The sequence below is a fragment of the Perognathus longimembris genome, chromosome 2 (genome assembly GCF_023159225.1).
Source record: "Perognathus longimembris pacificus isolate PPM17 chromosome 2, ASM2315922v1, whole genome shotgun sequence".
Classification (NCBI taxonomy): Eukaryota; Metazoa; Chordata; class Mammalia; order Rodentia; family Heteromyidae; genus Perognathus; species Perognathus longimembris.
Window position 1 is genome coordinate 19,534,504 of NC_063162.1, and position 15,659 is coordinate 19,550,162.

Here is a 15,659-nt window from a genome sequence, read left to right on the forward strand (position 1 = left end):
CCAAAATAAAGAAATATAAATACAGCTGGGCCCCAGTGGCTCACTCCTGTAATCCTAGCTACTCAAGAGGCTGAGATCTGACAACTGTGGTTCAAAGCCAGCCTAGGTAGGAAAGTCCGTGAGATTCTTATCTCCAATAAGCTATTAGGGAAAGGCCAAAATGGTGTTGTGGCTCAAGTGGTAGAGCAGTAGTCTTGAGCAAAAGCAAAGTCAAGGACAGTGCCCCGGCCCAAAGTTCAAACCTCAGGACTGGCAAAAAACAACAACAACAAAAACCCAACAACTGGCAGTTGCCTCTTCTCACTGAGAGGATGTGATATTCATTTTGCCAGAGACCCCACCATGCCTAACAGCTTGAGGCTAGCTTGCTTCCCTCAACTTACCCTGCTTTCATGGCCATGAACATATGTAATGTCTTGTCTAGAGCTCTGAAGCCTTCTTGTCTACAAGAAGCTTGCTATTTAGATGGAGAAACAAAATCTGCATAAAATTATGACCCAGTTATGTATATTCATTTGCTTGTGTTGCTATTACCAAGTGTCACCAGGGGAGTGGTTTAAACAATAGAAATTCATTGTCCCAAAATTCTGGAGACTAAAAGTCCTGCTCAAGGTATCAGCAAGGTCTGTTCACCCTGAAGCATCAGCAAGGTCATTTGTCATAGGCCAACCTGAGTACACCTCCCTATACCCAGGTGGCCTGTGACTAGAACTCTGCATCTGAACAACACCATATCTTAGCTTCTGGTGGTTTGCTAGCAACCACTGCTGTTCCTTGCTCTTTCTAATACATCACTTCCAATTCTCCCTGACACCGCATGTGGCTTCTCCCTATTGATGTGTATCTGTTTCCATGTCCACATTTTTTTACTTTCTTAACTGGTTTAGGGCCTGCCTTCACAGTCTCATCTTAAAGTAGCTGCTGTTTCCAAATACAGCCACATTCACAGGTATATGGGGTTAAGATGTGAGGATCGTTTTTTGGTGGTGTGGTGGAAGAAATGATACAATTCAACCATACACTGTGCGAGACAGTAAGTGGGAAAAACAGGAACACCAGAGCTATGAGCAATGAGAGCCGTAAGACCGCTCCATCCTCACACCCTCTCTGCAGACCCTGCAGTCCAGAGGCATGAGCAGATCCTTCATAGATGGATAGCAAAACTACTGATGGCATCCTAATAAGGAAAATCATAAGCAAAAGACTCTTGCAGCCAAAAATAAGCAACTTAAATATCTGGTATAAGCTACTCATCCAGATCCAGTCTAGCAGTATATGAACTGATCTTAAATTGATAGACCCAGCTAGGCAATAATTCGACTAGAGAATTCCTCCACAAACCTTTATTACCACCCTCTTTTGAAAAATCACTTCCATGTGGCATTAATTACCTGCGAAGCCTCTGGCCCTCTAGGCAGCACCCACCACAGCCCACCACTACTTGTCATCTCCCTGGCCTAAAAGTTGAGTGGTCCCACAAGAACACTCTGAACTCAAAGCCCACAGGAATTTTTGTCTCACCAACTCAGGATTCTGTATGTTAATAAATGCTCAAAAACCATATCATGTGTTTTAAGATGTCTAGATTTCTGTCCATCTGGAAAGGTCAGATCAGGCCAACCAGGATTCTCTTTCCCCAGAGTTGACAACAGGCTGGTAGGAATTAGCAGTTGCCTCTTCTCACTGAGGGGATCTGCTTCATTTTGCCAGAGACCCCACCATGCCTGTCAGCTTGATCCTTGCTTGCTTCCCTCAACTTACCCTGCTTTCATGTCCATGAACAAATGTAATGTCTGGTCTAGAGCTCTGAACTGAGCTTCTTTGTCAAGCAAACTCTTGCTCCTCTACCAAGCCCTGATTTCATAAGACAGCATCAACTTGGGTCCTGTGGATGGCAAAGAGTCACCAATACTGAAAGAACACTAGGTTGGGAGTCCGAGACGTCATTGTCTCCATGTCACCTATCTGGACTGGAGTTATCTCCTGTGAGTTGGGAGGAGAGGGGACGAGGGCTGAGAGGCTGGTGATGGTGCTAACGGGCTGGAAGGTGAAGGCAATCCGCTGGGAATGGAACCTCGGAACCATGTGGTGACTTCAGTGCCCCAGTCATTGTTCAGAGCCATCCATGCCCTGCATTTCTCATTAGAGACACAGGCTGAGATGAGAACTATGGGAGGCACCCATTCCCGGAGCGATGAGCTAGAAATCTTTGTTCTCGAATCCAGGACGGTTCATTTACAACCCAAAGATGCATGGCGAGTGGGTGTCAGAGAAAGGTGGCATCATGGCTGGGGCTAGGAAATCACTAAAAAAAAAAAAAAAATTCAAGGAGGGAAAACCCATTAGAGCGGGAAGGATGAGAAAGATCAGAGGAAGGAGAGGCAGGCGACTTGCCTTGTCTCTGCATAATTTTGGCTTACAAAAAAAACTAAATCCTGAGATTAAAAGCAACAACCACCAAAAAGAGTCATCAATCCATGAGGTGATTTATTCTCATGCTATCCAAGCTTCTAGAGGCATTTCCAGCCCAGGGTGCCCCTCCTTGCCCCAGGAGAGGAGTATTATGCTTACTTGCTGGCTCTCATCCCCTCATTCTCAACTCCCAGCCCAGACTGCCTCCAAATGAGCCCTCAATTTGGTCAGCTGTGTGCATAGATTGCATCCAATGTAACAGTGTTCCAGTACAATAGTTTCGTTTCCCTTTCATCACATAAGAGCAAAGACTTAAGATGCTCTGAAATAGTAGCCAAACCCTGGTGGCTTTAATAGGTGAGTCAGTGTGGGATAGTAACAGTGCATTAACAGTTTCAAGGAAAGCGAGAGAGAAAGGAAGAGAGAGAGAGAGAGGTATAACCTCAGAGGAGTGGACTACTCTGCTACAACCCCTGAAATCCAAGGCAGGCTGATTACTGTTATACATCCTGTCAACACACATTCATTCAGCAGTCCTGGAAAGGCACAGTGTCCTTGAAACTTAGGTTCGCATAAGGGCTCATGAGGACTTAACTAGTGCTATCTGGTGCGTGGGTGACATCTAGGTAGACATATGAACTATATATACTTTCTCTAGAACAGGTATGAAGCCCTTGATTTTTCAGAAAATCACCTAAGGCTCCGCTGGCCCAGAGACTGTGTGCCCCACAGTCCTTTGGCAAAGAGGCACCAAGAAATGTAAACTACCCAATGTAGGGGTGGTAGGTGGTCCTCTAAACCTCAGTTCTGGTACTTTCTTTGGAAAGGTGAAGTAGAAGGGAATAGGCCCTTCCATGATAACAAACACTTTTCCTTGATCATCAACATGCCTGACCCCTCTGTTATGGTTTGATATAGATGTCCCCCCCAAAAATTCATGTCTTGGAGATGGTGCTACTGAGGGGTGATAAGACCATGTGAGTTCTGTCTTCATCAACGGATTAATCCCTTATAGATGGGTCCTTGTTCTAGACCCAGACAGGCCTTTCAAGACAAGAAATGCACTATTCAAATCTCTGATTTCCTCTGAACCTGTTTCCCCATCTGTAAAATAGCAGTAACTGGTCTACCTCACTCACAGACCCATTAGAGGGATTGTAAGGAAGTATAAGTTGTAAAAACTTAGAAAATTATAAATCCTAGATGAAAGAAAAATGAGGTTTTAATATTTTTGCTCCTTGAAAAAGAAAGAAATGACCATGGTAGAAAATATGAAGTCAAAATGCAAATACAAAAATAAATACAGTGTTGAGGAAGTCCTGTTTGTTTGTGTGCATGTGTATGTGTGTCTAAGTTTTTACGCACTAGAAGCACATTTGCAGGCTGTTTTGTAGTCTACTTTTCCCATGCTGTATATCTTGTACCTTTCTCCTGAGTCATTAGATCATTTTCTACAACCTGGTTTTCAATAGCTATAAAATGCTCTATAAGATGTTGTCATTTTACCTTTAGAGCCCATTACTTCCTTCATTAGTAGGTTAAGGGAAGTCCCTACCTGCTTTCTCTCTGGCACTGAGCCCAAGGACATGACAGCACATTCCAACTTTAAAGCATCAAGTTCTTACAATCCCTTACTTGGATGTCACAGAGTAAACCAAATTGCATACCATGGGGAGGGTATCACCTGACCACCTATACCTGGGCAATCTCATCTCCCAGCCCTGAGATTAATCAAGTCCAGACAGCAGCAGTAGCCAATTCATGAGGAACTTCCAAGTGCTGTGGGGATGGAGCTCCCCAAGGGGTGACCATCGAGCTGCCCTTGCCAAACCACTCATGTGTCAGCTCCTATTCATCACCGGAAAGCTCCACTGGGCTTTAATATTTTCAAAGTTCAGGAGGACCTGGGCTCTCTCCGTGCTGCACTCTCGCTGAATTGGTTTTCAGACTGTGCCACTTTAAACATGATTCAAGAAAAATTACCGGAGCCTTCCATTCCATCTGTCCCTGGAAATGGGCTTTGTGCTCAGATCATTTGCCGGCGACACTCCATCTCCACAATTACCTCGGCTATTTTATCTTTATCTGTCTGGAACACTGAAGGGGAAGCCGCAGATAATGCTGTTGTTTAAGTGACTTGTTCAGCTTGGGTACTTTTGGACCTCAAGAACATAAAATGCCCCCTGCTGTACTGGCTTTTCTTGGGGGGTTGGGGTGGGGTCATCCCAGGCACTGTCTTGGGGGATTTAAGTATGATGGGGGAGGCACAAATGACTAGATCTCACTAGGGCTGCACTCCTTAGGGACAGGGAATGACTAATAAAAACTTCCCCTTCCTAAGCCTCCCGGGCCTGAGGTGAGAATTTTAACAGCTCTCTAGTATTGGTATCTCTTCTCTGTGCCTGGAATTCTGCAGCGGATGAAGCTGGAATCTTCTGGAAACAAGAAAAAAGACTAAAAGTCAGAGAGATCTGCCTGATCTCATTGTTGATGGAGCCTTTTAATGTAACTACTTTATGCTCATAGTATAAACACCAAAAGGAAGAGTGATGCTACCATGTTCCTCCTGCCTACAGGGATATAAAATACCAAAAGATAATGAACAAAGCCAGGAAGTACCTGCCAAGATAATCATAAGAGCGAGCATTTATTGAGCTCTTACTATGTGCCAGGCATTCTGTTAAGCATGCCATCATATTCTCTTATTTACTCCTCATAGCTATGCCATGCTGAGCCTCGTTTTTCAGAAGAAGATGCTAAGCTTCCTAGTGAGATTGAACAGCTCACCTCAAGTTTAGAAGCCCCAGCTGCAAGCAGAGCTTCCTGCTTTGCAAGAGGCTTTGCTGCTTCCCAAAGGAAGCATAGCCTCATCTCTCCAATAAGGCCAATCCACTGGAAATCTCAAGATCTGGGAGCAGACAGAAAAAGAGAGGCAGAAGCCCTGGTGGGTGGAGAATGCATCTCTCCATTTGTGCCTGTCCTGGTAGAGACAAGTGAACGGCCAGCCCTACATGTGTCCCTTTTAGTATGGTCTTCTCCCTTCCTTGTAGAGTGGGGCTTTCATTTCTCTCTTCTTTTTCTCTCTCCTCTCCAGCTTTGTTTTTTTCCCATTAAAAAAAATGAAATTCCATTTCTTCTATCCAAAATCTGGTCCAACACAACATGGATTCCAGCCAGGGGAAGAGCTAAAGAAGGACTGGGGGAATCTAGCTAGGGCCTAGCCTGGATGAGCCTGAGTCAGACCTGACCCGACAACTCATCAAAGCCCAAGGTGAGAAAGAGAGTGAAGAGAGCTTCTAAGACCATCCAAGACAAGCCAGCTTCGATCCTGAACCCACAGGGAGAGAGCCAAGGCAGGAACACAGGAAGGCGTGAGGTCTTACATGAGCCTGGTACTTCCAAGGTGGGCTCTAAGACAAAGCTGGGGTATGGGTAAGGATTTGGGAGGAGATTCAGACAAGCAGCAGTAGAGGAATGTAGACCTGAGACAGGAAAGGAAGGAAGCAAACATGATGAGAGGTTTGTGGATAACCGGGGCTCCCACGTGTGTTATCTCTGGGAGGCCAAGTAGAATTCAAGAGTTGTCTCCTCTGGGTGTCAGAGGGCTGAGTCCTTCCCATTAATAGAAGCCATTCCATGAGCAGTCATTGTAGGCATTCCAGCTGGCCATTTCTGCTCCGGCTAAGCAAGGCCCTCCTGCAACCAGAGGGGTGCCTGCAGACAGAATTCTGATTGGTGGTACCCAGGAACTGACTAGGTCAGAGCCAAAGCAAAGCAGTACTGGAGGGAAAAGATGTAAGAACACGTTAAAGTTCTCAAGGCTGCCAAAGAGATGGCCTGTGAGTTCATGAGTACATCTAGCTGATGACCTACATGACCCAAATATAGGCAAGTGTTGAAGGTTAGGGGTCAGATTCCAAGGCAAGTTGCTTGGGCTCTCTGCCCCTCACAGACCTCCTCTGTGGTCCCTTACTTGTCCCAGAGATGAGAGAGCTGGTGTCCTGGAGATCAAACCCTTAGAAATGATAAGACCTTTGCCAATCCTTAGTCCTTTAGCCCTTGGTTCCTCTCCTCTCCCCACCACATCTTGTTCTGCCCTACTCCCCTGTACTTGGCCCCTCTAGAGAACACAGTGACTGCTAAGATGCTATCTCTCCTCTCCATCTCAGACCCACAACCTGACCCTGTGCATAGTGGGCCCAGAGCCATCACTGTGCAAATAATTGCAGCTGGGGCAACAGGTGCCAAAGCTAATCTGAGACTCTATGGCAGACTCCTGTAATCTACATTGGGATACGCTGGAGCCTTCAAATGGAGGTACTCCAATTTTCTCCCTTCCATTCTTCTCTAACCTCGGACTAAGGAGGTAATAAACACTCTTTGATTTGTAGACTGAATTCTTTAAAGAGACATCTTGTTCTTCTCTAAATTTATTTTTTTTTCCTTTTGCTTAGGCTAGACACCAGAGACCTAAATGGAAATTTGGTACCTTGGTCAAATGGCTCAAAATGCCAAAAGGGACTATTGGGAATGTTGTGCCACCAATCCATCTTTCCCACTAATCCAAAAGTCAAATAAGTTCAGGGAGGGCTTTTTTTTTTCCCCTAGAATTTCAGGCTCCCTGAGGGCTAATTTCTCTGAAAACTGCATTAAACTAATAGCACCATAAAAGGCCCATTGTGAGATGTAATTGGTTTGCAGGACTTTCCTATAAAAATAATAAAAAGACTGCCAAAGGCAGTTTCCAAAGGTCAATTATCTTTGTGTTGCTTGAGTTGAGTGGAGGTCAGTCCCAGAATTCCATTTTATAGGCATATTAATCAAAATGGGGCCCTGCCCTACTCATCTGACCCCATCAGCTGTGAGGGAAGTCACAGGCTCCACCCTTATGCTGATTGCCAAAAGGGCACTTTGGGCTCTTCTTTTCCCAGGAAGAGACTGGCCCTGGCCAGTCTGGCCCTGACCACAATGAATGCAGAGCTGGAAGGAGAAAATATCAAGGTGGAGTAAAAGGGAAGGAAAGCTAGATCCTGAGCATGAAGAAGAGACAGTTACTCAGGAATTAAGTAGGCTATGGGAACAGTGTGTAGACACTAAATCAGACGGGAACAGGAGAAAGATGTTAGCCAAGTGTATTTCACCCAAACCAACTTGAACTAGCTTAAGCGAAAGAACTTCATCAGTAATCACAACCAAGTGTCTTAAGAATAGGTGGATCCAAAGGTTCAAAGGAAGCCAACTTTGTTGTCTCTGTTTCTTTCTCTCACTTGTTAGTTATGATTTGACTTTTCTCTCTCTCTATCTCTCAGTGCCTGTGTCTCTGTGTCTATCTGTATGTCTCACTCTTTCTCACTCTGTATAGTTGCTTCCTACTCTCAGACAAGCTTTCTGCCAAATGTCAGGCAGATAGCCCTTGTGGGCTATCTTTCCCTCTTTCCCTCTGAAAATGTTAATATAAGGACTTTTTCTCCTATGGCCCTACTGTTAACAATTCCAGGAAGACTCTAGTAAACCCTATTTATATTACATGCCTATCTCTAGACCAATCATTGTAGTCAACGAGTGGCAAGAATTTGACTAGCTGAATTTGTGTCACATGCTCAACCCTGTTCCTAGGAGATGGGAAGGGACAGGAAATGGAGCATATTTGACATCAAACCAGATCACATTAAATGAGGGAAGAGGAAGTTTGCCCCAAGGGCAGAATTTTGGCAGACAAAAAAAAAAAAAAAAGCTTTACCCTTCCAAAGAAAGCTATCCAACTCCAAAGTGTGCCCCCGCCAGCTTTGCTTAAGGTGTTCATATTCTAAATAGTTCACTGACAAACCTATCCATCTCTCTTTAGTTCCATCCATCCATCCATCTACTCAGAAACAAAAAGAGTTCATCTTATATGAAAGTGGTTTCTGCTCAAAATAAAGCCTAATATACAAATTATCTTGTAGGGCCTTAAGTTTCAGAATATCCTCAAGCCTTAAAATATCCAAGTTATAATAAGTCACATAGAAAAGTATAGGTGCATACAACAAAATATTAAGAATGGTTATCTCTAAGCAGTGTGTGCTTCTTTTTCCCTCTTGCTGTGTATCACATTTCTAGCACTCCTGAAATGAAAATGAATTGCTTATGCAATTTTACAAAGTCAATAATGATTTCAAAAAGAAAAATTCATCATCTCACTTCTCAGACTTGACTTTATATGTGCTAAGCAATTTTTTAATACTTAACTTTGTCTCCCAAGTCAAGATGGGCTGACCATCCAGAATATTCAATGCCTTTAAAAATACAATGATGATGACGATGATGACAGTCAACCATTTAAGTTTATCAAGCATTTTATAGGTATTGGATACATACATCATGTTCACAGGTGCCAATCCAAGTTGGTCTTTCCTTGGCTCAACGACTAAGGCCCTGGAGGATCAAAGTTTTAGCCTGTTCACAATAGCTCTGCTGTGGCCCACCACATTTACAGCTGGCAATGAACAATGACTCATTAGCAGCTAAGTAAAAGCCAGTGCACTTTCTGTCATCTGCATAACGGGTTGGTCTCTAACCACAGTCAGTGACAGTCTACATTGAGCATAAAAGGGATGTTCCCTCCCTGGGAACAGAAAAACTCTGTTCCTGCTGGGGCCAGAGGATCCATAAAGAGCCATCTCTGTGTTGAGAATAAAAGCAGAAATTATCAGACCTTTGAAATAGCTTAAACTTAGATCTCAATGTTTTGAATAGTATCAAAGTTATACATTGATATAATGCAATACTTTTGATGGTGTCTTTTATCACACAGGTATGGAGGTCCAAATGCATGTCATTCAAAAGTATTTTAAACTTCTATACCTCAGAGCCATCTTGAAAATATAGGGTTGTTGACCAGGTAAGGAATAAAATTATGACATGATGTTGATGCCTCTTAGATGTGAAACTGTGAAATGATTGAATGTCAAACTACTACATGTGCAAATATCCACATAGTCTTTAAATCTGATTTGTTTCCCAGAAAAAAAATACATAGCTATTACTGAGAAACAAATTAACCTTTGCCATTCATCACCTAAAATGTATACATGTTATCTTAATAACCCTACAAATTTTGAATATGGGAAGTTAAAGAACAGAGTCACCAAGTAGAAAACTGGATTTAATCTGTAGATGGCATTCTCAGCAAAACTGTGCGTTACCCGCAGAGCCACAGTGGGTATCCCTTGTCTTGACAAATTCATGCAACGTTCAACTGCCATGCTTACTACATTATCTACATGTTCATATGCAGGCAGTGGTAGAAACAGATGCCTATTATGCAAAACCCAAATGCAAAATAAACACTCGAATATAAAACAAAAACATAAGGTAATGTTAATTATGAAAGAGAGAAATCAATTGAACTTAAGAAGTTCTCATTCTCACCACATAGAAAGCAGTCACTGGGCAGTGGGTTCTAGACCAGTTTAACCATTTCTGCCTTTAATACAACCTTTCCCAGAGGAAATTTTCTAAAAGATTCAGGTGGCTAAAGTTCTAAACATAACCCTAAACACTGGCAGGGAAATAAACTCTGTGGTTGTAAATCCCACAAGGAAATAATAAAAATGCCTCTGCCTAGATAACAGCATCATACCACCAGTGTTCCTGGAAACACAGCAGTGTAAGTTACTGCCCCACTTTAAAGAAGAAGAGCTGGTAACAAACTCATTCCAGCCATTTTGCCACTGAGTCCTTTGTATTAGTATTTGGAAAGTTACAGGGCCCCAGAGTCTATTGCCAGATATTGCTCTTGGGGAGGGGTGCCGGCCAAACTGGGTTTATTTCTTCTAATGCTCAGACTGGGGTAAAGTACAAATCTTTCTTTAGAGGTTTATAGAAAACAAGACTGGCTTATTGAGGATATGGCTTTTGTGGTCGTTCTTGACAATAACAAGAGGATTTGGATACACACTTGGGTTTATGAAGTATAAATCCTGCTTAAATCTATAGAAGTTAAGAAGCCATGTGATGGTTCTTTGGAGAAGCAAGCAGCTCCAGAGTCAAATTGCACTGAGGAATGTTCTTTGTTGTTGCAAGATATTGATAAATCTCCAGGTTTTCAACAAGGGGAGTTGAGAATAGGAAACTCATTTCAAATCATATCTCAAGTAGGCGTCTCAGCTGAAATAAGATGAAAGTCATTAATTTTTTTTTCTATTAAGCCACCAAGCACAAGTAGAATAGTTCTCTCCTCTCCTATTTTAACCTGAAATCTGTTAAGGACATGAGCCAAGTTCCCATTCCAAATCTTCAGAGAATTGCACAAAATTGTTCTTTTTCTTTTTCCTTAACACAAACAACAAGGTGTGAACAAAACTGTCACTTAACATGGTAATTAATACAGGGAGATATAATTAGCTGCTATGAGCACTCTTTTCTTGTCACAAACATAATTTAAGCCCAAGAAACTAATGACTACATTGATGTTAGGATAAGAACCCCATCTGATGGATAGATGAGTTCTACCTGTCTTGATTTGATAGCACAATGTCCCAAAATTAATTTCCAAATGATTTCCCATGCCTTTTCCATAGATTAAAAAATGGCAGGGGCAAAATGCTTCCTCAAGCAAATCCTCACATCTGTACTCATAAACAGCCTTTTGCCAAACCATTTAGCTCTCTGTAACATAAAATAAATGTGACTAACAGCAGTAAAAGGTGACCCACTAACTCAGGGCCAAGCCAGAACCATCTTGAGGATGATAAACTACACAGTTAGGACTCAAACATTTAACCCCTAAACCAAAACACTCACACTACCATCAGCCTCTGCAATGTCCCAGTGCAAAGGAACACAACACATCTGCAGTACAAAGTATTCAGATGAGTTAGTACAGCCAGACCCAGCCTACCTTGAAGTTTAAAAAAGCCTACCCCATTTGCTCAGAAAATAATACTGAGGCATAGCATTGGCTAAATGTGAGCATGCCACCCTTTGAATCATTCCATTAGTTACTGTTATGGTTTGAATATGACATGTCCTCCACTCATGGGCTGAATGCATGATCCCCAAACGGTGGGAGGTTTTTCTGGAAACATTGTGGGGAGGGGTCTAGTTGAAGGGATTAGATCACTGGAGACTTGACTTTGAAAGTTGTAAATGAACCCCAGTCCCTTCCTCCTTCCCTGCTTCCTGTCTGCCATGAGGTAAAGAAGCTCTTCCTCCTTGCACTTCTGCTGTCATGATGTTCTGCCCCATCACAGTTTCAGAGTCAACTGACTCGCTATTAACTGGAAACTCTGAAACCGTTAAGTCAAAAATAAATCTTCCTTTCACCCTTCCTTTTTTCTCCTTTCTTTCTGTCATTGTAACTAAAAAAAAGTAGCTGACACACTTCCCCACCACCCCATTTTTCTCTATCCAGAACATACACTTCTTGTCTTTCTGTTACCTTTCCACATGCCAAATTTTCTCCCCCTCTTCTCTGTCAATTTCTCTCCACATCTCCTAGCTCACATGCTCATCAGTTCCCAGTTCCCCCATGTTCTCCTGAATTGCGAGTTTTAATGTGGCCTATTCCACGTAGCCAGTTAATGCATACAGTTACCTCTTTATAAGTAAAATTGCCATTCCATTATTTATTAATTATTTGGGAAATGGGAACAGATAATATTTGAGTTGGAAGTGCTTCATCTTCGGGTGTGTGTGCTCCCATCTTTTTCCAGTGCATGAATCTTTTCTTTGATAGGTACAATCTGTGCTCTTCTCCCCTTTCTTTCTCAAAGTCACCATCTCTGAGGCAACCTATTTCGTTCCCAGAGTGCAAGCAACTGTAGAACATTGTGTTAGAGTTGGTGGATACTGCTTCTTGCAAGTTTATCACTGATGCTTGTTCTACTCAGTGGATCTCTCCTTCTGAGCTGCTAACTCCAAAACCAAAGGGAACAGTAATTTCTTCCCTTTCAGCAGGAGTGTTGGATTCAGACAGCTACAAAAACCAAAAATTACACTGAAAAAGCTACAAAGGACCAAGAGGATTCAGAGAGCACTTTGTTTATGTGAAGCAATGAGGTAGTGTCATGTGATCACTGTCATAGACAAATCAAGATGCAATGCTGCTAAAGCTCCCAGCAAGGCATCCGTCTAGATTTGTATGTAAAATTTCTCTGTGTGTGAAAACTGGCTATCAAATCAGGAGATAAATTTTAATTACCACATAGATCAATTGTAACATCTCTGTAAACCAGATCTAAACCACAGAAGTTGGAAAGAACTTTTCTAAAAACCTTTTCTACTAACCACATATGTGGGAGTTTCCATGACAGAAGTAACTATTGTTTGAGCCCCCTTTTTTATTTTTATTATTCTATAACTCTGACCAGCAGAGATGGTGACAAGTCTTGTTGAGAAAAAATATTTTTATTTTCCTGGAGGTTTTCTTTTTGAAAGCGAGTTTATCTCTCATGCAAAGTTATCCGCATGAATACAAGTTAGGCAGTTGTAAGTTACTTAGGTAGTAAGTCAACAGCATTAGCACACATCTGTGTGTAACCTTGGAAACTGGTTTAATCTAAGTGTTAGTTTTCTCAATTGCAACAGGATAAAAATGCCTTCTTTGGTGGAACTTAACACTAGTCACTGCTGGTCAAAGTTAAGCCAGTATTGGTGGCTCACTGCCAAAGAATTAAACAGTCATTTCATGGTGAAGAAACCTGTAAACACTACCTCAACCATCTGAGGTGTATACCTCAACTAGTGAGGTGTATCTCACTAGTCCTATCATGTGGCTATCACATATCTTCTGAAATGATGGCATTAAAAAGGGACTTGGCTATGGTATTCTCCCACCCCACCCCCCAAAAAATAACCATAACTCAATCTATTCATGGTAGATGCATTAAACATTTTTTTTTAATCTGGGGAGAGTCTACAGGAGAGCATTTCAAGGGAGGGGAATTAATCGTACAAGTCAAAGTGGTTGAAAGATTGCATTGATTAGGAGAAGAAAGAACTTTCTGGATGTGCATGTTTCCAGAGGCTTAGTTGAGCTGGATATTGAAGCCAGCCTTCAATACTGAGTGAGTGGATCCAAGGTCAGACATTCGTCTCAAGAAGATATTTGGGGGGGGGGGGGAAACAATAAGAAAAGAAAAATTGAGATGTGAATTGAAAACACCCTCAATTTTTTGATACATCGTGGGAATAAACATCTATAGGTGGATGGAAAGATCCTGTAAAAGACAAGCTGATCATATGGGAGAAAGGTAATCAAGCTTTGAAATAAAAAGTTCTCAAGGATGTGATGAGCACAAGAAGAGTGGCTGACTTTGGGGACAATACTTAATAGTTTTTGTTATTGTTGTTTTGTTTTTTATTTTCATGTTGGGAATTGAACCTGGGACCACATAGATGCTAGGCAAGTGCTCTATTACTATAGCCATGTCTCTTTATTAATGGGAGGGAAGTGAAATTGACAAGTAAGTAGATATGTAGTTCTGTTATTGAAGAGTAGGCTTCAACAACTGTTGAAGTATAACACTATGAGATTAAAGACGATGAATCAGGGGTGAGAATACAGGTAGGAAGAAGGTAGTGGGCTGGGGATATAGCCTAGTGGCAAGAGTGCCTGCCTCGGGTACACGAGGCCCTAGGTTCGATTCCCCAGCACCACATATACAGAAAACGGCCAGAAGCGGTGCTGTGGCTCAAGTGGCAGAGTGCTAGCCTTGAGCTGGAAGAAGCCAGGGACAGTGCTCAGGCCCTGAGTCCAAGGCCCAGGACTGGCCAAAAAAAAAAAAAAAAAAAGAAGGTAGTGGATGCACCAGGGAGGCTCACCATGTATTAGAGCAGAGAGGAGGTCAAGGGAATTAAAAATGCTCTCATGGGAACAATGGCTATTGTGGACCATGAAATCTAAGCTCCATAAGGAAGTAAAGAAATACAAAGTAATACATCTGGTTCTGAGAAGGACTCAGCAATGTTGGAAAACTGTTCCATTGGTTATTCTGATTAGGATGTATTATCTGGAAGAATAAGAGGCTGCTGTTTCGGAGCAGAATAATTAAAATCAATATCTCAAGACTAGTGGAGTGATTGAATAATGGCCTGAGGTATTAAGAATAAAAAGTTGTTGTAGCTGAGGAAGCCTAGAAACTGAGAACCAGGGTACTGAGTGAGTAATCCATAAAGCAGAGGAAGCCACCAAAGGCACTGAGAGGAGGAAGTATGGAAAGCATATCTCAAACCAGCAAGGAAGGAATTAGGGCATGAGCAGTGATCAGGTAGCTTTCAAAGGCTTGGTAGAACAAGGAACATAGAACTTCCACTCAGAAAAAAAAAAAGGATGAAGACATAGTGAAGCTTTCTGGCCACAGGTAAGAGTTCAAACGATACAAAGACAGGAGGGAGGGAGAGTAAGGTAGACAGGAGGGAGGGAAAGAATTGAAAACTGGGTAAACCCAATTAGATTGGCTATTGGAATAAACTATGATATGGGACATCATAGAATTAATCAACGAGGCTTCCCACTTCAGGTCTTACCTCTGGAAATCGTGTTCCATGATCTACAAGGTTGCTTCCTTGTTCCTTTAGTGGAGCTACGAGTGTATGAATGAGGATTTCTCTCAGGGATGCTGTAACTCTCCCACCTAGCTGAGCATCAGAACCAATGGGAGCTTTAAAGCATACTGATACCCACATCACATCTGGGCCATTGATATCATACTCAAGAGATGGTTATCAATATTAAGGGAAGTTCCTCAGTGGTTTCTATATGCAACCGGGTTTGAGAATGTAGATTTCTCACCCAAAGATTCTGGGGTGTGGCTGGCCATTAAGATTTCTAACATATTTGCAAGAGGGGCTAGGACTGTTATTGCTACACTTATTAAGTTCCCTGGCATGATCACAGTGGGAAGGAGAAAGAGAAATGCCTTGGTTTAAGCCATAAAAGAGAAAAGTATTGTTTGGGAACCAGCAGGAAGACTTCCTGGCATTCTGTCTCTGAAGAAGTATAAAAAAGACTAATCATTTATGTGAAAGAGACAGAATCGAGACAATATACTTTAATAGCCATTCAATCTTTTAATACCTATTTAAAGAACATAATGTAAGGCCACCATAATGGATTCTTGACCATATCCATTCGGATAGCAGTTAAACACTCTCTATGGTGTTTATTATCCATCCACTTGACCAACTGAGAACAATATCTTTAAATTGCCAAAGCTACTGTTGAGGCGAAAGATGAATTTTAGATAACAATGAAGCTGACATTT